Source organism: Nansenia antarctica, assembly GCF_963989245.1.
Source record: "Nansenia antarctica genome assembly, chromosome: 6".
Classification (NCBI taxonomy): Eukaryota; Metazoa; Chordata; class Actinopteri; order Argentiniformes; family Microstomatidae; genus Nansenia; species Nansenia antarctica.
This window is the reverse complement of record NC_137676.1, coordinates 61,939,231-61,967,131: the sequence shown is the minus strand read 5'-3', so window position 1 is coordinate 61,967,131 and position 27,901 is coordinate 61,939,231.

Sequence of the window (27,901 nt, the reverse complement as noted above, 5' to 3'; positions counted from 1 at the left end):
AGCCGATTTTCGATCTACGTTTTATGAAAAGTAAACTTACGATCCATAAGTTAATAAGGAGAATGCTTGGGGCTACTATGCCGCTAACCAATCAAAACCCGTTAAAGCGTCACCTGACTTGACGTCTGCCAATGATATTCCTTCAAAATACGGAACTAGACGTAAACAACGTATTATCTGGAAAGACGAGAAGACTGAGTTGTTTCGGATAACTTTACTGTGTAGTGCCGAGAGACGGGAGTCGGAGGAGGCGTATCAAATGTCACAGCTAGACGTTTATTAACAGACATGAACACGTTGATACCACACACATAAAACAGGAACTCAAACTGAGTACCACCCACTTAACCCTCCGTACGGAACAATACTCCCAACTATTAGTTCCGGGGGTGAATTATGTTAACCCACCACACAAGCCCCCCCAGAATTCACCCATAGTCAAAATCCCTGTGTCGGGGAGGGACGACGATCCGACCCCGGCGGGTGCGGGACGCAGGGGCATCCGGGGCAGGGGCAGGGGCAGGGCCAGCCGGGGCCGGGGCAGGGGGAACCGGGACAGGGGCAGGGGCAGCTGAAGGCACCGCGACCGGGGGCGGGGGGTGGGGCATGGGGGGGCGGCCACGGCGTGGGGGCTGAGCCAGTTCCAATGGCCGGGAAACGTCCACGTGAGCGGACTTGATCCTATCAATGGAGACCGTCTCGTGTCTACCACCAACGTCCACCACCAGGATCTTGTCCCCGTGTTGTAGGACCTTGAACGGGCCATCGTAAGGGGGGCGTAGGGGGCCGCGGTGGGCGTCGTGGCGAATGAAGACAAAGTCTGACGAGCGCAGCTCGGTGGGGACCCGGAAAGCAGGGGTACCGTGCTGTGAAGTGGGGACGGGTGCGAACACCTCAGCGGCTTCCAGTAGGGAGGAGCGCTGCCTGGCTGCAGACCAGGGGACAGTGGCATCCGGGATGAAATCCCCGGGGACTCGTAGGGTTTGGCCGTACACGAGTTCGGCAGACGAGCACTGCAAGTCCTCTTTGGGGGCACATCTGAGGCCAAGCATGACCCACGGAAGTTTGTCCACCCAGTTGCCGTCCGTCAAACTCGCGCGTAGGGCCGCCTTCATTGAGCGGTGGAACCGCTCGCACAAACCGTTAGCCTGGGGGTGATAGGCAGTAGTGCGGTGCAGCTTTACCCCCAAACCACTAGCTACAGCGTTCCACAGTTCCGAGGTAAACTGCGAGCCACGGTCAGAGGACAGGTCAGACGGGGTCCCAAAGCGCGTGACCCACGTGCCGATAAACGCACGGGCCACGTCGGAAGACGCCGTCGAGGAGAGGGGAACGGCTTCGGGCCAGCGGGTCGTCCTGTCCACCATGGTGAAAAGGTAGGTGAAGCCGTGAGAGGCGGGCAGTGGTCCCACAAGGTCGACGTTGACGTGGTCGAACCTCCTCTCAGGAACAGTGAAGGGCTCAAAAGGGGCTCTGGTATGGCGGTGTACTTTGGCGCGTTGACAGGCCACGCACGTGTCGACCCAGCCCCTTACCTCCTTCTTGAGTCCCTGCCATACGAACTTCTCAGAAACCAATTTTACGGACGGTTTCCTGCCGGGGTGGGAGAGGTTGTGTACAGCCTCAAAAACGGGCCGGCGCCAGTTCACAGGGACTAGCGGCCGCGGCTGGCCCGTAGAGAAGTCGCACAGCAGTTTTGCGCCTGAGTCACCGACTGCGACATCCTCCAAGCGTAGTCCTGTGTCCGCGTTCCTGAGGGTCTGGACCCCGTGATCGGAGGCCTGGTCCGCACTCATGCGGAGGTAGTCGAGACCCAGTTGAACGGCCCCGACGACCGCTCTGGAGAGATAGTCCGCGACCACGTTGGACTTGCCAGCGATGTGTTGGATGTCTGTGGTGTACTCAGATATGTACGAGAGCTGGCGCTGCTGGCGGGCAGACCAAGGCTCGGCCACCTTGGACATGGAGAACGTGAGGGGTTTGTGATCCACGAACGCCGTGAACTCACGGCCTTCCAGCAGGAACCGGAAGTGGCGGACTGCCAAAAAGAGGCCAAGGAGCTCCCTGTCGAACGCGCTGTATTTGCGCTCTCTGGGCGTCAACTGACGGCTGAAAAAGGCGAGCGGCTGCCAGGCGCCTGCGACCCATTGTTCGTGCACCGCGCCGACGGCGTAGTCGGACGCATCGGTGGTGATGGCAATAGGGGCCTTGGGTGACGGGTGGGCCAACATGGCGGCCTGGCTTAGGGCGGTCTTGGTGGCAATGAAGGCGGCTTCCCTCTCGGCCGTCCAGTCGATGGCCTGGATGGGGGATTTGTCCTTCATAGCCTCGTACAGCGGGTGCATGGTGTGGGCTGCACGGTGGATGAACCGGTGATAAAAAGTCACCATTCCGAGAAACTCTCGGAGTGCTCGAGCTGTGTGTGGGCGGGGGAAGGCGGAAACGGCCTCCACCTTCGATGGAAGGGGGGCGGCCCCATCTTTGTTGATGAGATGCCCCAGGAATCGGATGGAGGGTAACCCGAACAGACACTTCGCCGGGTTAATGATCAGGCCATGTTGGCTGAGCCTCGTGAAGAGGTCTCGGAGATGTGCCAGATGCTCTTCCACCGAGGAGCTGGCAACGAGGATGTCGTCCAAATAGACGAATAGGAATGGCATGTCTCTGAGCGTCGAATCCATTAGCCGCTGAAAGGACTGGGCCGCATTCTTAAGTCCAAACGGCATGCGTAGGAATTCGAATAGCCCGAACGGCGTGATCACCGCCGTTTTGGGAATGTCTGAAGGGTGCACGGAGACTTGGTGGTAGCCACGCACTAGGTCCACCTTTGAGAAAACCAGCTTACCCGCCAGATGCGCAGAGAAGTCCTGAATGTGGGGGACTGGGTAGCGGTCGGGTGTCGTAGCGTCGTTGAGGCGGCGGTAGTCGCCACACGGTCGCCATCCGCCGTCTGGTTTCGGTAGCGGTGAGGCCCATGAGCGGTGAGGCCCATGGGCTGTCTGAGCGGCGGATGATACCAAGGCGCTCCATGTTGGCGAACTCAGACTTAGCGACTGCTAGCCTGTCGGGGTTGAGCCGCCGGGCCCTAGCGTAGATGGGGGCGCCCTTGGTCTCTATGTGGTGCTCCACCCCATGCTTGGTAGTGGTGGCGGAAAATGTGGGCTGTGTCAAGCTGGGGAACTCGCTGAGCAGGCGCTGATAGTTGTCACCCTCTGAGAGTGAGCTGGAGAGCCCACCGTATGTCGCCTCACCGCGGACACATGCAAGTGAGGAGAATGTCAGTGCGTCCACCAGGCGGTTGTTCTTGACGTCCACGAGCAGTCCGTGAGCACATAGGAAATCTGCACCGAGGAGGTGGAAAGAGATGTCGGCCGTGACGAATTCCCATGTAAACCGCTGACCCCCGAAACATAGGTCTACAGCTTTCGTGCCATAGGTGCGGATGGGGGTGTCGTCAGCGGACTTTAAATGTGGGCCATGACCTCCCCTGGCGGTGTCATCCACTGTCGCAGGCAGGACGCTCCTCTGAGCACCGGTGTCACAGAGGAATTTGCACCCGGAGAGAGTGTCTCTGATGAACAGTAGCTGGTTTGCTGTGCCCACGCTCATAGCCACTACAGAACGCAGGCTTTGCCGTTTCCCGCCGAGCCGTAGTTGCAAGGGGAGCGGCACCTCTTCGCCTTCGCGCCAAAGCGTGAGTGGAAATAGCACATGCCTGGGCTAGTACGGCTATCGGTGGTAGGTGGGCCCTTGTTAGCTAGCCTGTCTCTGCCAGGGGGAGTGTAATTGTGTGTCGGGGCTAGCACTTCAGGGGTAAAACGCTGGGTAGCTAGGAAGAAGCGGTCAGCCTCCTCTGCTAACTCACGGGGTTCCGTAATAGTCGTATTAGCGAGCGCCGTCTGTACATGTGCAGGCATGTGCCGAAGAAACAGTTCAATAAAAAGAAAATTTGGTTCCTCCGTACCTAGTAGGTTCAGCATCATGTCCATGTGCTGGGAAGGCTTGCTGTCTCCCAGCCCCTGAATTGCGAACAGACGTCGGGCTCGTTCTGACCGTGATAGTCCGAAGGTTCTGAGGAGGAGAGTCTTAAACGCTGTATATTTATTCAGGGCAGGGGGAGCTGTAATGAAGCCCACCGTTCTGGCTGCAGCGGAGCTCCCCAGAGCCGAGACGACATGGTAGTAGCGTGCGGTGTCGTCTGCAATCCCACGGAGGGCGAACTGCGCCTCCGTCTGTGCGAACCATGCTGCCGCGGACGTCTCCCAAAACTCCGGCAATTTGAGAAAAACGGCGTTATTTGCCATGTTCGGTTCAGTCTCGGATACTTCAACGGGAATCACGTCAGGGTCACCAATGTAGTGCCGAGAGACGGGAGTCGGAGGCGGCGTATCAAATGTCACAGCTAGACGTTTATTAACAGACATGAACACGTTGATACCACACACATAAAACAGGAACTCAAACTGAGTACCACCCACTTAACCCTCCGTACGGAACAATACTCCCAACTATTAGTTCCGGGGGTGAATTATGTTAACCCACCACAACTGTCAAGTAATGTTTCAGGTAAGATGTGTATGTCATACTAATTCATATCACATATTAATGAACAAGTCCATGTCATGTTGTGTCAATACAAACATGTTCTAATATGCTATTTTAGTGAAAAATCCGACCTATCGTCACCCGCGATTGTGAAGCTAATTAATTAACAAGCTAGTTATCTAACTTTAAAGGGTACAATAGCTAAGTTACCAATGTCAACTATGTCTATTCTCAATTATGTCAATAATAAGTGTGCCAAATTGGGACCAGTAACATTAACTTGTGTGTGAGTGAGTATGTTATATGTGTGTGCAAGCATGTTTTTGATATTGTCAATCGTCTCACTTTTACGAGGTGAGCTGGTAAGACAAAACCCAAGACTAAGTGTATCTTCACTTGCCTTGCCTATAATTGACGAGACTAGACAAAGATTCAAGTGTTAGAGAACATTTATAACACTAGTGTGTTTTCGCAGTGCAAACACAGACACATGTCTGTACATGGTAGGTTGTTAGATTTGCATGTGCATCTCCCTTTCACACATTTTGTTTTTTTGCAGGAGCAGTATACAAGCTCTAAAACTGCGACTGGGGCTGGGGGAAGGGACATCCAGTCAATCTCAAAGAAATCTCCCTCTATCTTCCAGCCATGGCTCATTGGCGGAGGGATGTCTGGCTGGCTCTTAAGGGACCTCCTGTATATGGCTGCCTGGTAGTTTGCCCGCTGACTATGTTTGTGCAAGGCATCCTTATTTAGTGGTAGACTTCGGTCATTGCACTTCCCACTCTTAAACATTTGACACCTAGCTAAATGTACATCCCTACAGCCTTTGTGGTCGTAGAGGTTGCATGTAAATGCCTCAATTTCCTCATAAAGCTCTGTTGGCAGTTGAAAAGCTGTTCCCAACTTTTGGAAAGTAGCACAATGCTCTTTTTTGGACAGGAGTGTTTTTACGGCCTTCACTTTTCCATTGCCGTGCAGTGCACTCACTGTATCACAGCCGGTGAAACAGTGAAATCCAATGAGCGCATCAGAGACTTCATCACCAAGATGGCTGTGTATTCTCTGTACGTGTATGGTTTGAGATTGAGATTGAGATTGAGATAACGTTTATTGCCACTATGCATTACACATATAGGAATTTGCTTCGTCACCACAGCAAGTGCGTTTATACTTTTTTCACATATCAAAAAACAGGACAACACAACAACAACACAGAACAGACAACAGTGCATTGGATAGTGCGGTATAAAGTAAAGTGCAGTGCAGAGTTTTTTTACAGTGAGTCCAGTTCAGTCCTGGGCAGACTTGGGGGCGGGGGGGGGGGGGAATCCAGAGTCATTTAACAGCCTGGCGGCTGAGGGGTAGAAGCTGAGCCTGTGGCGGGCCTTAAGTGCCTTAGGCAGCCGCAACCTTCTTCCAGAGGGAAGCAGGGTGAGGAGGCCGTGGCCGGGGTGGAAGGGGTCAGCCATGATCTTCCTTGCCCTCCTCAGAGCCCTGGTGTCATGCAGGGAGTTGAGGGAGGGCAAGGGACAGCCGATCACCCTCTCTGCTGAACGTCGCACCCGCTGCAACTTGGCCTTGTCCTTGGTCGTTGCAGCAGGGAACCAGGTGATGGAGTGGGTGAGGATGGATTCTATGATGGCCGTGTAGAACTGGACCATCATGGACCTCGGCAGCCTGAGTTTCCTCAGCTGCCGGAGGAAGAACATCCTCTTCTGGGCCTTCTTTGTGAGGACCTCGGTGTTCTGCTCCCACTTTAGGTCCCGGGAGATGGTCATGCCTAGAAAGCGGCATGACTCCACGGAGGCCACCGGGGTACCTCCCAGCGTGATGGGAGGGGGCAGGGCTGCTTTCCTTCGGAAGTCCACCACCATCTCCACTGTTTTTAGAGCATTTAGCTCCAGATTGTTTAAACTGCACCATCTCTGCAGCCCCTCGATCTCACCCCTGTAGGCAGATTCGTCCCCCCCGGAGATGAGGCCCACCAGGGTGGTGTCGTCTGCAAACTTCAGGAGCTTGACCGAGGGGTGGCGGGAGACACAGCTGTTGGTGTAGAGGGAGAATAGTGCTGGAGACAGGACGCAGCCCTGCGGGGAGCCTGTGCTGGTGGTCCTGGAGCTGGAAATGCTCTTCCCCAGCTTCACCCGCTGAGACCTGTCAGTCAGGAAGTCCGTGATCCACCTGCAGGTGGAGACCGGCACCTGCAGCAGGGATAGCTGGTGCTCCAGGATGTGTGGGAGGATCGTGTTGAAGGCCGAGCTGAAGTCCACGAACAGGATCCTGGCGTAGTTGCCTGCAGTGTCTAGGTGTTCTAGTACGTAGTGCAGAGCCATGTTCACTGCGTCCTCCGTGGATCTATTGGCTCTGTACGCGAACTGCAGGGGGTCCAGCACAGGATCCGTGATGAGCTTCAGGTAGGCCAGGACAAGGCGCTCCAGGACCTTCATGACGACGGAGGTCAGAGCGACGGGTCTGTAGTCGTTGAGGCCTGTGACCTTGGCCTTCTTGGGGACGGGGATGATGGTTGATGCCTTGAAGCACGCTGGGACGTGACACAGCTCCAGCGAGGCGTTGAAGATGTTGGTGAACACCGGGGCCAGCTGGTCGGCGCAGTGCTTCAAGACAGAGGGAGAGACGGAATCCGGACCAGCTGCCTTCCGGGGATTCTGCCTCTTAAACAGTCTGTTTACCTCTCGCACTATGACAGAGAGAGGGGGTGGGGAAAGGGGGGTGGGGGTGGGCGGGGCGGGTGAGGAGGGGGGAGGGAGGGGGGGGGGAGGGGGGAGGGTGGGGGTAGCAGGAGGGACATTGGCCCCCCAGGGGGACGGGGGTGGTGGTTGTAGCCGGGGGGTGTGGAGGGAGAGGGCGGGGGTGGGCGGGAACCTCTCTTTCTCAAACCTACAATAGAACTCGTTCAGCTCGTTAGCGAGGGGGAGGTTGTCGGACATCAGCGGGGACCTGGGTTTGTAGTTGGTGATGGTCTTTAGGCCTTTCCAGACGGAGGCGGAATCCCCCTCAGAGAGCTGTTTCTGCAGCTTCTCCGAAAAGCGATGCTTCGCCTCCTTCACCGCTTTGGCGAACCTGTACTTGGCCTGCTTGACCCGGTCCACGTCCCCACTGCGCCTAGCCACCTCCTTCTCTGACCTCAGACGCCTGAGTTGGGATGAAAACCAGGGCTTGTCGTTGTTGAAGGACTTCCTGGAGCGGAGGGGGACACACACCTCCTCGCCAAGGCTGATAAATGATGTAACAGTGTCTGTGTATACATCCAGATTGTTACCAGCCTCTGGCCCCGCCCACTCCACCAAGTCCTGGTCACAGCCTGCACTCTCCAACCAGGCGCAGAGTCGCTCACATGCCTCACTGGACCACACCCTGAATCGCCGTACAACAGGTTTAGAGAGTTTTAACCTCTGCCTGTAGCGAGGGATCAGGTGTATGAGGATGTGGTCACTGTAGCCCAGTGCAGCACGGGGGACAGAATGGTAGGCTTGACGAGCTGTACAGTAGCAATGGTCCAGAGTGTTCACCCCCCTGGTGGGACACGTGACTTGCTGCCTGTATTTGGGGAGCGCCCGGCTAAGATTAGCCTGGTTAAAATCCCCCAAAACAACAACAAAACTGTCCGGGTAATTACGTTCCACACTCATCAATTGCTCTGCCAGTGTGTCTACTGCTGCGGTGACGTCCGCATCAGGTGGAATGTAGACACACGCGAGAATGAATGAGCTGAACTCACGGGGGGAATAAAAAGGACGGCATAGGATGAATATGGATTCTATAGCCGTGGAACAGAACTCCAGCGCACGTTAACAAAGAACATTAACCCCCCACCCCTAGACTTGCTCACCGCCTCGAAGTCTCTGTCAGCCCGGAACGCGGAGAATCCCTCTAGCTCCACCGCCTCGTCGGGGACAGATGGAGATAGGTGCGTCTCCGTGAACGCGAAGACAGCCGAGGAGTGGAAGTCGCTGTTCCTTGCAACGAGACACCGGAGTTCATCCATTTTATTGTAGAGGGAGTTCACGTTGCTCAGGAATATGCCCGGGAGTGGTGGTCGCGTTCCTCTCCGCCGAAGGCGAATCAAACAGCCAGCTCTCCGACCTCGCTGCCTTCTGATCCACCTCACAGCTCTGGCGAAAAACGCGGTCCCCCTCACAAGCATATCCAGAATGTCCGTGGAACGGGTGAGTAGTTTGGGGAAGATGTCCGGTGGGGTTAAACCCCTCATGTGCTGTAGAACGTCGCTTGTGTACGACGTTAGGCAGGACACAGAGACACAGAACAGACAGAACACAACAAGCTGTAGCAACATAGCAGCCATGGTCGGCGCCATCTTTGATCTCCAATTCCAATTGGTGTTTGTTTGTCCCTTTCCCTGTGTGGAAGTACAGGTTTGCTCCTATTTCCTTACAGAAAGCGATAGCCAGTACAAACACATCTGTGTCAGGACTGCTGATCACAACATGTAAGCTATACTGTGAGGCATGTTCACAGTGAAGCAACAGCAGGGTGTCTGCCTCCTCCTGTATTGAGAACAGTGTGAGCAGTGGTAAAACCTCAAGTTCTGTGCCACTGCTGTTGACTCTGATCACATGACACTCAGACCCATGTCCAACAATCAAAGTGATGTCTTGAATTTGGTTTTTCCTGGACTTGGACCATGTCTCAAAAAGAAACTGTTGTAGGTTTTCTTTGTTTTGGCCACAAGCCAAGAACTTGGACCAAAGTCTTCTGGTCAGCTGAATATATTGTTGTCAACTGCGCAATGTGCAATATTCGAAAACACCACTTGAAGGGTTATGTGCAATATATATTTATACCAAATGATGCCATGTCCAGGTGGAAACTGCTGCCAATGTCACTCAATGTTTGTTGCTGTCCTGTTGTTTACTTTGCCTACTGTATGTTGTATGTATCGTCTCTGTTGCACTTGAAGCATGAAAGTACCATGCCCAAGACAAGTTTCCCCTCGGGGACAATAAAGTATAATCAATCAATCAATCAATCAACTGACATCCTTTTGTTGCTCGTCGACCTCGTTCTGCATTCTTTATACTCAGTGTTTTGTAGGTGTCAGGGACAAAATGCACCACTTTAGATTTACTCACTTTGGCTGCATTGATCAGGTACATTAGTGCACTGTTGGCAAATCTTCCAAATGTATCTTGGGGTTTCATAGCCTGTACTAGTGCCATTGCATCCCACACCCAGGTTGAGCCATCAGGGATTTCTACGGTGGCTGGTGGATTTACTGATCCTTCTAGAAAGTGCATTAATTTGGCTTTGTTTTCACAAGAGAGCCATCTATGTTCGCAATTGCTGCAGGAAAGGGTCCCAGACTATAGACCAGCATTTCCCCTATGTCTATCTTCCTCACTGTTCCCACAACAATAGTAAAAGTAGTAAAGCTTCCAAAGTTATAGCCTAGTTTATTTAAAACTCTCCTAATCTGTTTACCAAGGTAACCCCAAATGCTCAGCCCTGGACTGCACTGCACATCTTCTGGACCTGACCTGGCAGGGCTGACCCTGACCCATTGATGCCTTGTTCATATCTTGTTCATGTCATATCTTAGCTTGTTTATATCATATTGTTAATAATGTTCATGTCATATCTTAGCTTGTTTATATCATCTTGTTCTTATAAATAACTTATATTGCTATAAAAAACCTGCAGCCTCCTGTAGGCCTACTGATTTTTCCCTTCTCTTGTGGGCTCTTTCAATGTTTCGTATGTTGGCATACTGCATCTACATTAGGGATGCAACCTCAGCAAATATGTTCAAGTCAAGACTAAAAACCCATCTTTTTAATATTGCCTTTAAATGACTAAATAATTAAATTAAGATTATAAAAACCCATGCTTTTAATATTGCATTTAAGTTACAAAATAATTAAATTAAGATTATATAATGATTAAAGCACTTTGAGCTGCAACGTTTGCAGGAAAAGCGCTATACAAATAAAGTTATTATTATTATTATTATATAGCATTGTCTATGGTAGCCAATATTACCGTAGCTGGCACATCTGGAATGTAACTGTCTACTAGGTTATATTTTTTTACAGCCCTTTCTGCAATTTGGCTTTCTGCAGTGTGAAGATTCACCCACTGTAGAGAACAATGTACAAATTTGGTCCAACTTGCATCTGAAAATGCTATAATATTGTCCGTTCGGTTTGTTAAATGCATACAACACTCCATAATTCATCACATCTCGTTATTTTCCCGTGGTTGCTAGGGTTAACATCCAGTCAGTTGCTAGGGTTAACAGCCAGTGTTTACATTTCGGGGTCCTAATGAAGCCGTACTCGAATTCTGATTGGTTTATCAACTAGAGCAGGCCTATTCAATTAGCGGCCCGGGGGCCGCATGCGGCCCAGAGGCGACCCCCGATTGGCCCAGCCATAAAAGCTGAGAAAAACGTATTTCGCGAGTGTTCAGAAATTCATGCAGAAATGTCTACAATAGTAGCCTACAGAACGTGAATATAACACTCTAAACAAACTAAGCGGGGAGCTTAAAACAACAATGGATAATGGCTACAATTAATTTTATTCGCTCCACTTCGAGCCTCCAACATCGCTTATTCCGCAAGCTGCTGTCAGAAATGTCTGCTGAGCACCACAAGCTGCTTTTGCATAACGACGTCAGGTGGCTGTCCAAAGGCAAGGCACTGGAGCGTTTCTGTGATCTCAGAGAGGAGATTACAACTTTCCTCCGCAGCAGCAGCAGCAGCAAGCAAACGAAGGCAGAAACACACTTGAATCGCATACTGGACGACAACTTCATGGCTGATGTCTGCTTTCTGAGCGACATATTCATGAATGACCTAAATGTGGGGCTACAAGGCAGAGACAAAACTGTGATTGATCTTGTGGAACAGGCGCGTTCCAAGTCAAACTGGACCTTTTCGCGGCCGACTTCTGCACCGGCAGAATGCTGCATTTTCCGACGCTCCGCAAATGCGTCTCATCCCTGGCACAAATCACAGATGTGATGACTGTTTTCATTGCAAGGTTGAAAGAGAACTTTGCTGGTCGACTGGATGGACTTGCTCTGCCCGCAGAGGTGATGGGCTTTGCCAGAGACCCGTTCACTGCTGCAATAGAAGGGGACTTATCCACCAGAGGAAAGGGAGTGGTGTCTTCCATACTCGAACTTGTTGACATGCAGTCATCCGTAACCATGGCACAGGAGCTTCGCACTAATGGACCTGCAAAGTTTTGTAGTGCACCAGTTCCCTAACGTTAAGAAAGTAGCAATCCATGTGCTCAGTATGTTTGGATCAACATACACCTGTGAAGCAAGCTTTTCACACATGAACACAAGGTTGTTTGTATTTGTATTTTCCTTTAATGTGCTCTCTGTTGTTGCTCAATTCGACTACTTTCTGATGTCTTCTGATAATTATATTATGTATGTATCTGACTGTTGCATCTATATATTGCGGTTGGGTTGTAGTGGTGGGTTGTGGAGTGATGACGGGCTGTGTGTGTGAGAGTGTGTGTGTAGGTGCTTTGTATTGTTATTTGTTATGCGTTACTATTATGTTTGTATTGTTATATGTGAGGACCCCCTCGAAAATGAGAAGATTCTTCTCAAGGGGCTTACCTTAATAAACAATCTCAAATCAAATAAAAAGCAGCTCACGTTGTTCCCTGACTGACAGTACTCTTCACCAATGCCTTCGGATTGCATTGACATCTTATGAGCCAAATGTCACTGCTCTTGTTCAGAATAAAACATGTCACTTCTCACACTAAGAAAGTCAGCAGGGTAAGATTAGATTAGATTAGATTCAATTTTATTGTTTAACTGTAACTGTAACTTGTTTAATTGTGCACTCAAGGTGTATTTTCATTCAGTTAAAAGCACTTTGTGCCTGGGTCAGCTATGACCAACATTTTTATTTTACAAAAGGACTTTTTTTTATTGGTATACTACTGTACACTTTTTTATGCACTTTAAGATGTGCATGGGTCAGTTGAGACCAACATTTTGTTGTTTTACCTAAAAAGTGAAAAAAGTATTGCTATTAGGTTCTGTTCAATTACAGCTCTTTTATTGTGTTCAGTCAAGTCTTTTTGACGTGCCTGTGTCAGATGTTACCTAATTTAAAAGGAAAACTATAAATAAACTGCTTGTATGTCATTAGGCCTACATTCATTTGTGTTGGTTTGAAATGTGTCATTACCTGGTGCCTAGGCTACTGGCCGCTGAAAATGTCTGGCCCAGCTAAATTTCTTGGTTTTCAAATCTGGCCCAACCGAATTTGTAATTGAATACCCCTGAACTAGAGCGACCAGCGATGTCCCTGAGCAGACAGACGATTAAAAAACAAGTTTGTGAAAATCTCCGACATAAATACAGCTGCCAACAAATTGTTATAGACTAAAGATAATTACTTAATATCGTATGTAAGAGATCGTTTAGTCTGTAGATGGAAAAAGATAAACTTCGCGATAAACGCGTTCGGCCCACCACCTATAAGTGGACTTTACGCCTTACCTCATCTGTCGCGGCCTGTGGGCCCCTGTAGTCCCGCTGTTGTTGACGGGAACGTCCGGACTATTAGCTCGCCTCCTATACAGACATAGTGTAGGGAGTCCACCCACTGGTCGTAGAACGTGCGAAAACGGGGTTTTGCCAGGTGTTGCGCTACTTAATCACCATTAAAAATACATTTTTGGAAGATATTGTCTTACATGTGTCAACATACATGTCCATATGTATTATAGTTTTAGCTCTGTGTACTGTTTTCGATGTACTTATTGTTTTAAGAATGTAATTTCAATGTTACCGTTGCTACTCACTAGCACTTTCAGCGGCGCCGTTCTAATCCCTATCTCCGGTGATTTTCGGCTATTTATAAGCTCTCTTTCTTGCCATTTCCGCGGCTCTGATCAATAGTAATCCTTTTAATGGACGTGTCACCTGTATCTAAGGCATCTTGACTTCCTATTGGTCTTCCGCCAGTCTCCACTCATTGGAGGATTTTTTCCTGTGGTAAATTTAAGGAGACACTTGAAAGATCTTCATCATTATTGACATCTGATCATCTTCGCGGTGGGTTTCTGTTCAATTCAACTTGTTTTCTATCAAAAAATATATACATATAGCTACATGTTTGTCTTGTATCCAGCGGCTTTTGATTAGAAATACAGTCTACTCCGCTCCGGTTGTAATTTCGAGAGCCTACTCTAGCCCGCTAGACGCTATTTGTGTGAATGGTCCCTCCGGTTTCGAAGGGTTAATAGTAAATATTAAATAATCAACTGGAATATATAGGTATATGTTGTTTTATGTCCACATAAAATGTAATCCATGTAACACACAGTACTGACTAGCCTAATTTTTGGTTCTTTGTTTTGATAAGTTCATATTTGATTTTTACAGAGTCTAGCTATGGCCACAAACGCACCTCAAGTGTCACCTCTCCAAATGTTACCTCAAGTGACACCTATCGTTACAAACGGCTGGCTCTATGAGCAGAGTTTAAAGGGGATGACTGCAGCAGAATTAACTGAATAAATAATTAAATTGGTTCCTAATAAATATGGACGCTCAAACAGCCTCAGACAAAAATGTGATACCCTCTCTAAAATCAAGAAAATGAAGAAAAACAAGTATAAAGACCTACAATTATTTTGGCAATCTGAATTTCTTCCACCAAAGGCCCGAACCCCAAATTCAATTGAAACCCAACTCAAAAAAGAAAACCTATCCCTAAGCAGAAAGCTTCAGTCATCAGAAGAGCAGGTCTCTCAAATACAAACACAGCTCACAGCCATGGAGGAAAACGCAGCTGATAAGTCAGACCAAACTCCAGACCAGTATATTACAGTATCAGCAGGCCAGCATAGATGCCACATTGGACAGACAATCATTGAAATTACAATTGGAACAATTTGAACTTGAGAACTCTAATCTGACCAAACAGTATGACCTCTGCCTACAACAATTAATTAGAGTAAAAGCAACTTTACCAAGAAAAAGAGCATTGGACATGAAAGACAAAACAATTAAACGGCTAAAAACGACCATTAAGCTATCCAAGGAGGATCTTGAGGAGAAAGAGGGAGTAATACAGGTGCTCACTGAGAAGTTGAGCCTCCAGGACAAGTGGAAGCAGGAGAAGGTGGCCCTTCAGAAGAGGCTGAGTGTGATGAGAGGGAATGTGGCGAAAGCCAGGCGGGAGAGGGATGAGGCTGAAGATATGGCAGAGGCCTCCATTCAACACCTGGAAGCTGAGGTAAAGCAGCTGGAAAGGAGAGAGCGAGAGCTTCAGTCTGTGATAGACTGCACTGAGAGGGAGGAGGTTGCCACATTTGAAAATGGCAGATACACAAATGAAATCCGGGAGGTCTGCATGACACTACTGACAGAGGGGAATGTGAGCATCTGAAAACTGCCAAAGGTCCTCACTACAGTAATTAAAAACCTGACGGGCAAGGTACCACAGAGGCTTCCCAGCAAGACACTTCTCAGCAGTCGTATTATGATGGAGGCCAGAATAGTGGCGAGTAAGCAGGTAAAAATATATCTGAACATGATATTGGTCTATTGCTCAACTTCTTGAAAATGTTTTGCCCATTTAAACACAATTATGTTTATGGCAAATTCATAATAAAATCAATTGTGTCCATTGGTAAGGTTGCTGAGGAAATGCTGAAGGACTTTGATCCGGAGAGTGGTGCAGGCACAACACTACACCAGGATGCCACCACATTTAATCACAGCCATTACCAAGGCATGCAGGTATGTACTGCCATTGAGCCCTCTAACAATAACCATAATCCTCTAAAGTGTGTGTGTGTGTGTGTGTGTGTGTGTGTGTGTGTGTGTGTGTGTGTGTGTGTGTGTGTGTGTGTAAACAACATGTACTTGTTTCCAATTAAATCAGGCAGTAAATTATTATACTAATTTATACATTGATTGCAATTCTGGATTTACATAAAATATATAATATATTTAAGTATACAAAATGCATTTATTGTTATTGTGAATTTGCTTTAAGGCAAACATGATTGAGGTTTAAAAGCGGTTACGGTGTATGTTTTAGGTGTCACTGAAGTCAGGGAAACACCTGACCTTAGGGCTGAGGCAGGTAGCAGGAGGAGATGCTGAGACCTATCTGACCGCTTTCAAGGAGAGCATAGACAGTCTAGCAGCAGCAATCACATCAGCTGAGGAGGAGAAGTCAGTAATCGTGGCATCACTTGTGTCGAGCATCAAGTGCTTGATGTCAGACCAGGCAGCAGTCAACGGGGTCTTCAATCGACTTCTGGCCCAGTTTCGGGAAGAGCTACTGCCAACAATAATCCCAGCGTTTGATAGGTATAATGCAGTGATTTTAGATAATCCCAGAGTTTGATAGCAGTGCATTAGGCTAGTTATTTCAATAAGACCAGGAGGCTTCAATTTTGTTTTGTGTGTTAATAGAAACAATAAATGAGTATTGATAAGAAATTAGAAAAGGACAAGAAGAATTATAGTTAGTTAACTGTTAACTCTGATTCTTGTGAGTAGTGTTTTATTTTGTGCAAACACATTTTACACACATTTTACACACTTTAATCTAATCTAAAGCTTTTAAAATATTTTTTAGTCTTTCAACAGACCAGCAACAGCAGCTCGTGGAGATGGGGACCTTTGCGTGCCGAATGCACCTGCTGGTGAATATGGAGCCTGCAGCAGCCCGTGCTCTCCATGCTCTGGACGCAAGTGGACTTCAACCTACCGTCAGAGGCGACCCAGCTCTAGACCACTAAACACCTCGAGTCAGCTCCGAAAACACAGCACAGCCTCCTTGAATAAGGAGCAAATGAATTTGAAAGTCTTATTTCCTAATATTGAGCAATAGGCCCCACGTCCTGAAACGAACATGGATTTCAGACGTGCTTTGTTATTATAGCTGTCATACAAACAACATGTATATGGAATGTGAGTGTGTGCGTGTGAGAGAGAAAGACAGTGCTGCCCCCGTGTCATCCTCCTTATAAAATGATGGACGCCAATAAATGTGAAAGCTGAAGCGTTTTATTAAAAAGAAAACAGAACAGACTTTATGGGCGACTCGAGTACAACCCTGGTAAAACGGGCTATAAATACACGGCGATGGTATATACACACGGAGCACTTTAACAATCTGCTTTTCAATCACCATTTCTTTCCCCTGTACCAGTTGCTGTGTTTGCTTCCGACACGCCTCACTAGCTACCCCTATACGATTTCAACATTCGCAATCAATTCCGGCGCTTCCAAGTCAAACAAAAACAAAAAAATCTTTCGTTGCTTTTTCTACTGCACAACACGTAACTGTTTCCAAAAAATCCAATGAATACAAAGCTGCATAGCTCATAACTCCATGAAACAAGATTCGTTTTTATTTTAAATATGTTCTGGATATGAAGATGCCTGGTAACATCCTAGATCTGAACAGTGATCTTGAAAGGATGCTCTCCTCCCTCCAGGTGTGGTCCATCGATGGCTCCATGGCGATGAAGAGGGGTTCAGTGTTCGCCGTGCAGCCCCTTGACAACGAGCTGACGGCAAAGATATTCAGAGAGGTGGAGAATGCGGAGGAGAGCGCCTTCACCCAGCTCGCCATTGAGCTCATTAGCGCGGAGATGCTGGTTGTGCTACAGAGGCAGGCTTCCATCCAGCTGCCAGGGGGGAAACACTGGCACCCCAGCACTCCAGTACAGCAGATGGCAAGCACAGTCCCCAAGACCAACATGCTGGGTGAGTGTGACCTGGCTGTGCTTGACCATCTGCTCCGTTCCAAGGCCTCCATCTCCAATCACAACCTGGAGACGCTGGTCATGTGGTGGCAAAATAAGCCCAGCAATTATCTGGAGAGCCTGAGCCCTGCTGAGAGAACAAAGGTTCTTGATGAGGCAAGGCGTCAAGTTCCTTCCTTCATTTTATCAATGAAGGAAAAGAAGGCTACACTACAATTGGCTCTGGAGGAGAAGATGGCGAGCAAGATAGAATCAAAAAAAGCTAAAGATGCCGCACTTCGGACCACAAAAATTCAGTTGACACAAGGTGTCACCAAGTTGGGGGGGCCATGGTCGAAGGAAGAGGTGCAGTCGCGGCTCAACGAGATAGGCTCTGGTGAGTGGAGGGAGGCGCTCCTGGCCCAGATAAGATTTCAAAAAACCGTCCTGAACTCTGCGGGGGAGAGGCATCTCTTCCAGGAAACAAGGGAGAAGAGGAAATACTCTGTGGAAGAACAAAAAAAAAAACTCATGTCCATCTTGGAGGCTAATGTCAGTGTCCCTCAGATCATTCAGCCTGGTGGTCTTGTATATAGGTCCAGGGAAGAGCAGCAAATCACAATTAGCGACTGCAGAGCCTCTTTAAATTAAAAGAGGCAGAGCAGAAGGGGAAAATACAGCAAGCTATGTCATGGCTGGAGGAGTTCGGTAGAAGGCCTGAGCTGTTGGTTGGCAGGAGGGTCATGCAACTGTGCAAGGAGGATGGGAAGGTAGAGTGGTTTCCAGCAACAGTCTGTGGACTTAAAGAGCCTCAAGCAGAGGAAGTCATTAACACTCTGTTCAACATCAAGTATGATGTTTGTGAGGAACACTGGTGTTTTCCTCTTTTAAAGGATATTAAAAACCACGATTTGTACTTTCTCTGATCACTCCCCACCCTCCAACACCCCGTCCCATTGAATACATGTTTTGTTACCTACCTTTAGTGCCTGGACCTGGATTATTTATGCAATTTCTTGGTCATAACTCTTCCTCTCTTTTTGAATTATGCATAGTTGTATGCATAGCATTTATACACAAAAACCTAACACAGCATTTACAAAAGACAACAAAAACATTACGGTGGCCATGTTAGATTTAGTCTGTCCTCTTGGATATGAATTGTGTGATAAATGTTTATATTTGCTATTAATATTGAACAGTTTAAAAGATACATTTGAATTTCATAATTGGTGTATCCAGTGTCTTAACGACAGCCATATTGGATTTAATCTGCCATCTTGGATATTAATTGTGCGATAAAAAATGTCATTTGCTACTAATATTGGTCTTAAAATTCTGAAAATAATGATATATAGGTTTGTGTAATAAAAATGAATAGTTTAAAAGATAAAGTTGAATTTCATAATTTGTGTGTTCCATTACTGCACAGCAGTGACCACTTGTTAGGTCTAGATTCTATTGAGATAAATTCCTGGAATTCACATGTGTATGTAAAGAGGTAAACCTTGATAACTTTTGAACCGTACATGATAGAACCATGGGGTTTGGACCATTGTTTTTCTCATGAAATTCTCTGTGAGATGGACATATATTGGACATTTATTTTAATCTAAAGTGAAAGCAACAGAAAGCAAAATTATATGTGTGAACACCCTACATAGTGTTCTAGGGTTAGCCTCTCCGGTGTTTCTTGTGAAACTTTATTTTGCTTTTGCTTGGTGTGTCTATTCTTTTGAGTAGTGTTGTTTATGACGAGCTAGTGGCAAGCTCCTTATTTGTGTGGTTTATTATTTCTGTCTTCTCGACAGTTGTGTGGTTTTCTTTGATCATTTAGTTTTAAGTATCTTTTTGAAGTGTTGAGTTGTATTATTTTGGAGATCGAGGGCTAACCCTATGGTCTAGCGTAGCTGGGAGTTAGTGGAGGGGCGCACCGTGAGAGTGACTGTCGTCTACATACCACCTGTTGAGTCCCTCTCCCTCCTGTCCGCAGCGAGACCATTGGCGCCACGCCGGGATAGAGACGTGCCGGACCTTAGGGTCCTTGACCGACGGGATACGGCCGGGGGGGAGCCCGAGTCGAGACTCCATCGGATTACCCCATCCCATTGGACTCTGTTGTTTTTAAAGACTCTATTTTTATAGATTAAAAAGATTTAATAAAGATTCATTGTGGACTGTTCCTGGTCTCTGGGTGTTGTCTGGGTAACCTTGGTTGGCTCCTCAACAGTATCCTCTTAGAAGGCAGGGGTGTTGGAAAGCTTTAGGGCTGCCCCTGCCCCGTTACATAATGACAATAAAGTGAATCTAATCTAATCTAATGTGTCTGCCCTGGGGACAGCTGTACACATGCTTCTGATCATCCTGATCCCAGCAGTCCTTAATACAGCCCATACAGTAGCTGTGTCCACAGGCAGTGGTCACCGGATCCTTCTATGGATCCAGACAAATCGGGCAGCTGAACTGTACACAACATATTTGTACTACCATTGTACTAACACAACACTTCTAGTATAGATATCAATTTAATTTCAACCATGAAACAAATCATTATTGACCCTTTACTGTGTCCTCCAGTCACAGTGGCAATAATTGTTCATATGACTGATGGTTGAAACTCAGTTGATACTAGAAGTGTTGTCTAGTACAGTGGTAGTGGAAATCATGTTTAGCCTTGGAAATTATATTGAGTACAGTCCATTATGTGTCCGCTATACAGTACAGCAAGGTTAATTTTGATATTACGAACCCATAAAAACACATATTATACATTGAGATGATTATATGTTTATATAGGTAGGCCTACCAACAGAAGAATATAGGGGATTTTGGCAAATATTTTTGGGCCGCATTCCACAAATGCATGATCCTCGTTGTTGGTCATTTATTTATTTAATTACCCATAGCAATATAAAGAGATTAGATAATAAGTTGGCCTATTGGTGTTTCACTGTAACCCATGGAGGTACCGTATAACAGTAACCTATCAAAGTTTTGGGTGGTAAAATAAAAAAAAAGTTGGGTAGCCAATTGGCATCTTGGACAGAGATCTCTCGAGATCACTCAAGCCGGGACCTTAAAAAAACAGCTGGACCATGTGTTCCATTCTCTCCAGTCACCATGTCAGACAGTTACGTTTTTGTGAAGGGTGGCCAGACTAATAAATTAAATGATGTTGACTGCACCATCAGGAACCTAGCATTCCTATTCAAGGTTTGTACAGTAGTCCTACATTTGGCAGATTATTAATGCTAGAGCTACAGGCCAGATGCTACAATTTTACAGATGATAGGCCTAGCTCACTTCATATTGCCCTATATATGTAGAGCCCATATCGGCTCGTGGTATTAGCTTCTCGTGGCACGTGGTACTGCATACCCTACTTATCGCTAGCACCAATAACCCGAGTATACTTTAACCAATAATCTAAACAATCGAAATAAATGCATACATATAATAGACGGTCTCTGAAAAGTCATGGGATGCCACCTCCAGTGTGTGTGCGCTGGACGAGACACGTGTAGGCTCCACACTGGAGGTGGAGGGAGGATGATTTTTCCCAGACATGGCTGGGCTGTCGGTGTCCCATTGTGGGAAAAGCTACAAAGAACAAGTGTGTGCTTTAACTGTTGTTGTATGATCGCCAATAAGAATGCAATTTTAAATTTAGTGGTTGGATGGGTGATTATTAATAATTAGTAAGCTCACCAAGATGTTTTTTTAAACACAGGTGAAATCAGAGAGTATTCACCTTGTGGATGAAGCGGGGATCACCCTTTTCCCTGAGGAAGGGCGCTTCTGCTCCTATGCCCTGGGTGTGTCAGGACGTACCTTCAGTGTAATGGGGGACAACGTCCCACCATCCTCCTCACACCTCAGTCCTGCTCCTGTTCCCTCCCCTCCCCCCTCTACCTCCACTCCTCCCTCTCCTTCCCCTGGCCGCTTTGGATTTTTAAATCCATCTACCTTAACTCCCACTGGCCCTCCGACTGCAAGCTCAAGACCTCCCAAAACATACATACGGTAAGGTTTTTTCAGTAGTCCAAGTCAAACAAAGGCTTTTAATACAAAATTAGGTAGGCCTTGCTAATAGGTTACAATTTTAATATGAATAATTTTCAGTGGCCATCATGATGGTACCACCAATACTTATACATTTGCACCATCAATCAGCTACATTAGACTGTCTGAAAAAAGTTTAAATGAAGCTGTTAGGCTTAAAGTACTTTCTTGGTGCGTGTGTGTTAACTCTACAGAAAAATAATAGCTGGAGTTGTTGAGGGGGGACAGCTCTATCCCAACAATGTCATCCAGATCACATTCAGCCCAAGTGACTCAACGGTCACTCATGTGGCCGAAAAAGCAACGGCAGCCATGGGGACCACAGAGGACATTGTCCTCACTGACTGCCAGGGCTGCCTGATTGTTGACAGTCAGGCTACGCGAGGTAAGTTCTGTAATAGGTAGAGCAGACAGCCTTGTTTGCTATTGCCAGCAGAAAGTGACATAGTGGTGTGTAGTGTAGAGTGAATGATGACATGTCTTAGTGAATGCTGCAGACTTGGTTGAAGACATTGAGGATCAGATCTTACTGAAAGACATTGTTTTCATGATTATTTGTCATTAAGACATTGGCCTCTATATTCGTACCGGGGCTAAGGGCTAAGTCCTAAAGTTGATGCTAGATTGGATCGTCCAGAGGGATGTGGGGGGTGGGGGCTCCGCTATGTGTTGCAGTCCCCCCCCCAGCATCCCTCTGGACAATCCAATCTAGCATCAACTTTAGGACTAAGCCCCGGTACGAATATAGAGCCCATTGTCTTAATGAAAGACACTGTTCATGATAATTTAAGATTAGTGCGAATCCATCCAGTTAAGTGCTTGATTTGAAGAGACATTGGCTGGGTTTCCCAAACGAGTTAAGAAGCACTTAACTCCAAAGTACTTCATAACTCCCATGCAAAGGGAAGCTTAAGAAGGGTTCCTTAAGGTTCTTTATCGGGAAACCCAGCCATTGTCATTCCACTCTGTCCAGCGTGCCTCTAATGATTTGACGTGTATTGTACACTCAGATCGATGACTGATGTGTTTAAAATCTGATGTCTTTGCAGGGATCGACTTCTGGAGGCCGAGTTCAAGAAAGATTTTTGCTCTCCCTAAAGAGAAACATGAGGAGCTCATCAGAGCTAAGAGGAGGAGGATGGGGTGAGTGTTGCATACTAACATAGTATTTAGTCAAATAAGAGGTATAAGGGATCCACTTGATGGTGTAGTACTTAAAAAAAAAAAACATGCTAGATATAAGAACACTCAAGTAGTAATACACTGTACAGTAGTAAAAAGCAAAAATATACTACTTGGTTGCTCCACCCACCATTGTAATGTGTTCTTTATTGTAATGGTGAAAGTGACTTTTTGTATGCAGATGAAAGCATACAGTAGTTAATATTATTCACATTGGGCCATTATATACCAAGGCCAGCCAGGAGGAACGAGGAGACGGTTGCACTGGATGGGGTGGCTGCGAAGATCGAGGAGGTGGTCCTGGCGGCAGACTGCCTACCTGCAGTGCTGGACAGGATCCAGCAGGTGGCCGGGCTGCGTCATACATTGGCCCAACAGCAGGAAGCAGCCCTTAAAGAGGCATTCAAGTGCTGCATCTGCCACGGTTAGTCACACATGTGTATGTCATGAGGGTCTCAAAAATAGAGTGAACAGCCAAAAACTGTTGATGGTGAATGGGAGGAGTCTGGTGATCAATCCCAACCAACTGCAGTGGCAGGTGCTGTAGCAGGGCAGGGGAGTGGAATCTGTGAGCATTTTCATCAAACAGGTGTACTATCAAGCAAAAAGTGCAAGTGATAAAGAGATTTGAATTCCGGCCTAGAATAGGCTTCAAGGTTGAAACTCCTACACATCTGCCCAGCTTATAAATAGAAATCAAAAGTTTATTCTTGCCAATAACTAGTGCAGGTACAGGTAAATTGGAATTCTTGTCACTGCTTTGATCAGCACTAATTAGTTCGTCTTTCCAGTCCAAGGTGCACATCCAAACTGGTGATTTATTATCTGTAGTCTAGCAGTCTCTCAATTTGATCTTGTTCTACTTCCCATCCAATCACAGTGTGTCTGTATGTGTGATATAGGCAGTGCAATTAAATAACATTGAAGTATACAGTTGTGCAGAGTCAGCTGTTATCATATAAGCAAGAGTCAATTGTCATCGTCTATCATATTGACAGGGTGTTCTTCACGTGTTATCTGGTGTTGGCCCAGGTGATAGAGTGTGCAGTAGTAGTCAGTTGGACTGAATGTACTAAGATGTACTATGTTGTCTGTTTTACTTGTTACAGGTCTGATGCAGGTGCCAACAATGGCATTGTGCTGCCGCAGCCTGGTTGGCTGCCAGGCCATGGAAACGAGCCCGCACTGCATAAAATGCAGGTCTGCCATAACCAGTGACAAAATTGTTACAGTTACTGGGCTATCAGAGGTGCTGGAGGTCATCCAGCACCTCTGAGAGCCCAGTAACTGCAGAGCAGGAAATAATCAAACTGATGAAGATAAATATTTTGTGAGGTTTATTACGGAATAAATAAAGTACATAACTGTAAACACGTGGATTTATTATACATTTACATACATTACTACACACTACTTAGCGTAAGAGTGCACTAGCCATAGCCTACTGTAGCAGGTTGTCTGAAAAACTGCAGCCTACAAGCTTAAATCAGAATCAGTTTATTGCCATGGTAGTTTATACATACTCTGAATTCCTTTATCTCAATGGTGGAGAATCAAAGAGATTGTGACCAAGGTGAGGGGTCCCATGTAATGTGAATTAAACATGAACTACATTTCCCACACTACAACAGATGAAATTGCAATAAATAAGATTGCAAGCAAAATATATTCAAGTAAATGCTGAGTTCAAATGAAAAACGATGTATGAATGCTTTTGTGGTGAGTAATAGTCAAATAAAAGTAATCTGGTGTGAGATGTGTTGGCCACATGTATTTACCAGTCATACCCAGGGCTTGGCCTTATGAGTAACAATAACATGGAGAAGTACAGCTCGGTGGAAATTCTTAGTATTACATGGTTTGCCCTGTGGGATGTGAACTTCATGATTACTTTCAAAGGCGTTAGACTTATTGAGAATAAGAGTAGCCATTCTGCTCTGCTCTGCGAGAGATGGAGGAAGAAGAAGGCTCTCCCTTGGCTGCTGCTGATGATCTACAGCTCTGCTTGTGACTGTTCTTCACCTGAATCCAGCTGAAGGTGTGGTGGTTCACAGGCCCTGCCTCTGCACCACATGACCTGCTATTGGGAGCTGTCAGACAAGCAGAGGAGAGAAGCATTGATGATGATTCCCTCCTCAGACTCTTATCTTCATGGAATAGACATTAGTGCTTTACAAATGTAAACATTGTGTATGCAATCATGTGATTGTGTGTGTGTGTGTGTGTGTGTGTTTGCCTGTGTGTGTCCATGCCTTTCTCCATGTCTCACCTTTACACAGGACCTTCAGAGTCCACTTGCAGACAGGGTTAGGAGTCTAACCCCTATGATAGATGGGGCCTCAGACAGTGAGGAGAGATTGGTGGTTGTCTGAAAATATAGACCACACAGAGGCAGACGTTAAGACATTAGAAGGTTCAGCTGGAATGTTATTGACTTGGCATGTAGCACAGATGATATTCATGATGAATTAGTGAGACCGGTTCACTCTGGTAGAATCAGGATTGAGGAAACTAATATATAGCTACTGTGAAATCTGGCAGGATCCAGGCTGCCCATTAGACAGCTCCATAACATGAATGCACACAGTAGGACATAAGCTGCTTAGCAGGTTGTGATGTAGGCTAGCCTACATAAGGTTAATACGGTTTCTAGCTATCATTGTTAATCATTGCGTCCAAGCCATGGTGCTTGTTAAAGCTAAATTAATCCACACCATTATGTTGTTTGACCTTTCTGGTGCTATTGCATGGTTAAATTAGTTAATGGTACATTTCAAATCACTATTCTCTCAGTTTTGCACTCATGTTCTCTTCTACTGTGATTCTATCCATTCCAGACTGCGTCCTAACGATTCCCACCCGAGTTGGGGTAGACCACGCCCTCCGCCACGCCCGCCGCGCGCCCAGCGGGCTCGACTCGCCGCCCCCAGGCTGCGTCCCTATGGAAACCGTGCTCCATCTCTTTCCTCGCTGTAAGATGTCGATGCAAGACTGCCATACTTATGCTGCGCCCGCGTAGGTTTCATTTATCAACGTTTCTAAAGTTAAAATATAAACTCCATGTGCATTGTGAATGAACTTATCCTAGTTGGAGTCCAAAGTACATATTTGGGTCTTTCATTCATGATTTTGGTTATTTGATTAGATGCCTTGATGACTGAACGAGTTAGCTAGCCAGCTCGCTGTTGGTGAAGTTTAACGTGCGTTTACCTAAGGTCCGTTTTCCACAAATTACAAAATAGATGACTGAACGAGTTAGCTAGCCGCCTCGCTGTTGGTGAAGTTTAACGTTAGTTTACCTAAGGTCCGTTTTCCACAAATTACAAAATAGATCAGTCGTTCAAAGTGTAACTTAGGTTATAGGCTCCTACGTTTTGAACCTAACACTTCTCCTTGGTAATTTACAGACCATCAGTGAACCCTGTCACTGTCAGTAGCACTCAGGTCAGTGTGTGCTCAGATGTCAGGGAAAACGTGGAGGAATATCCTCAATTGAAGGTATAACGTTAAAGTTTAGCAGGACTTTTTCATGTACTGTAGCCTACTTGTCCTTCAGACAAGTGAACTCATCACAAGGAAAAAGTAATGTGTTCACACATAATGTAGGCTACAAAGTCAAGCCCTTCAAATTAAATTGCTGTTAGCATGTAAATATGAAATATGATGACAGTTATGACCAGAGAAGACCGGATTGCTTATTGTTGAGTACTAGCTTGTTATTGACAGATTGAGCCCTAAAGTGTTTATTTATGAACCTAGCAACTGGAAGAAGGGAACTGATGAGAATCGCAATAAGTCATCATTGTAGGATAAGGTTATGAGGTAAAAGTCCCAATGTATATCCGTCCATACTAATTGTATTTTCTTCCTCTGTGGCTTCCATCTGCAGAGTTGGCTACCCCCTGATCACACATACCATGTGTGCAAATACATGGACCTGCCATCACCAGGGGATCATGCTTCATTTGAGGCACAAATTAGAGTCCAGGTCAGGACAGAGGACGAGGCAAGGGAGTGGGTGAAGGCAGCAAAACACTCCGGGGTAACATGGAGGGTCCAAAGAACCATTCCATGTCTGGCAAAGCGCGTTCTTTTCAAGGTAACAGTTAAAATGTCTTGTGCCTGCTCCAAACAGTCACGTATCAGGCGGATGGCATTCACATAGGTTCTCAACTCCTTCCACTTTACGTTTATATAGTGAATATAATGTTTTGTTTAGGTGGACTACAAGTGTCAGCACCATGTTGATGTGAGGTCTATGACAGCCAATTCGAGACATTCATCTAAAAACACATGCTGTCCAGCCACAATGTCTCTCACCCTGAAACAGTGCCAGCCTCTAAGTGGGCGGATTAGCCGGTGAGTTGAGAGATGTATGCAGGTCTACTGTACGCTGCTAATCATGTTGTTATATTCATCCTTGGCTTAAACTTAACATCCTCGTTAGCAGAGTATTTTTTTCCATTTTAAACTGTCCTGTATCAGCTTCTCTCACTCCAACCATCTGCATGCCCACCCTCACCACACCATATACCTTCTTTTAGGCCTCCGCCTTTTCCTTCAGCTCTATCTCCAGCATCCTTACCCCTACCAGCTTGTCTCCTATCTGCCATGTCCAAAACCAAGCTCTGCCTCTTGTTTAGTTATTTGTCAGACAATGCCACCACGTGTAAACTTTCCTTTTCACTATTGGTGGTAGAATTCTGGTAGCATTCTGTCACAAATCATTCTTAAGACACTTCTCCACCCACTCCACCCAGCTTGCACTACCTTCTTCACCTCTATTTTACGCTCTCCATTACTTTGGATAGTTGACGCCAAGTATTTCAACTCATCCACATCCTCCTTGTTACCTCACCAATCCACTGATTCCCTCATTCACTGGCTCAAACTTAACATAAAGTTGATATGATTCTGTCAACAGCTGCAAGGACAGACACATGCCTGACTTCCCATTGGAAGTCATGGTAAAGAACACCCACAACCACAACCTGTTTGTGGCCGAGGCCCTTGGGCACAGAGATGTGGGGACGGAATCAATTGAGAGCCTGACGAGGCATTTTAAAATCGGCCACTCTCCCACATCAGCACTTTGTGTGTTGAAGCACAACCTGCAAATGCAGTATGGGGAGAGATATGTCCATGCCTCAGCGAACAGAGAGATCTGCCCAGATCTCCAGTTTGTCCAAAGGTGCACCTTTTTTTTAAGATCATATTGTAGTTATTATGTATGTATTGTCAAAAGACCCCTCACATGATTGGGGTTAAGACTGTATAATACTATGTTGATGATGGTTGTGTATGTGTCACACATTTGAACACATATGAGCAGTGGAGTGGGATGTATAGTTTGAAACGGTATACAGCATGCATATTATAAC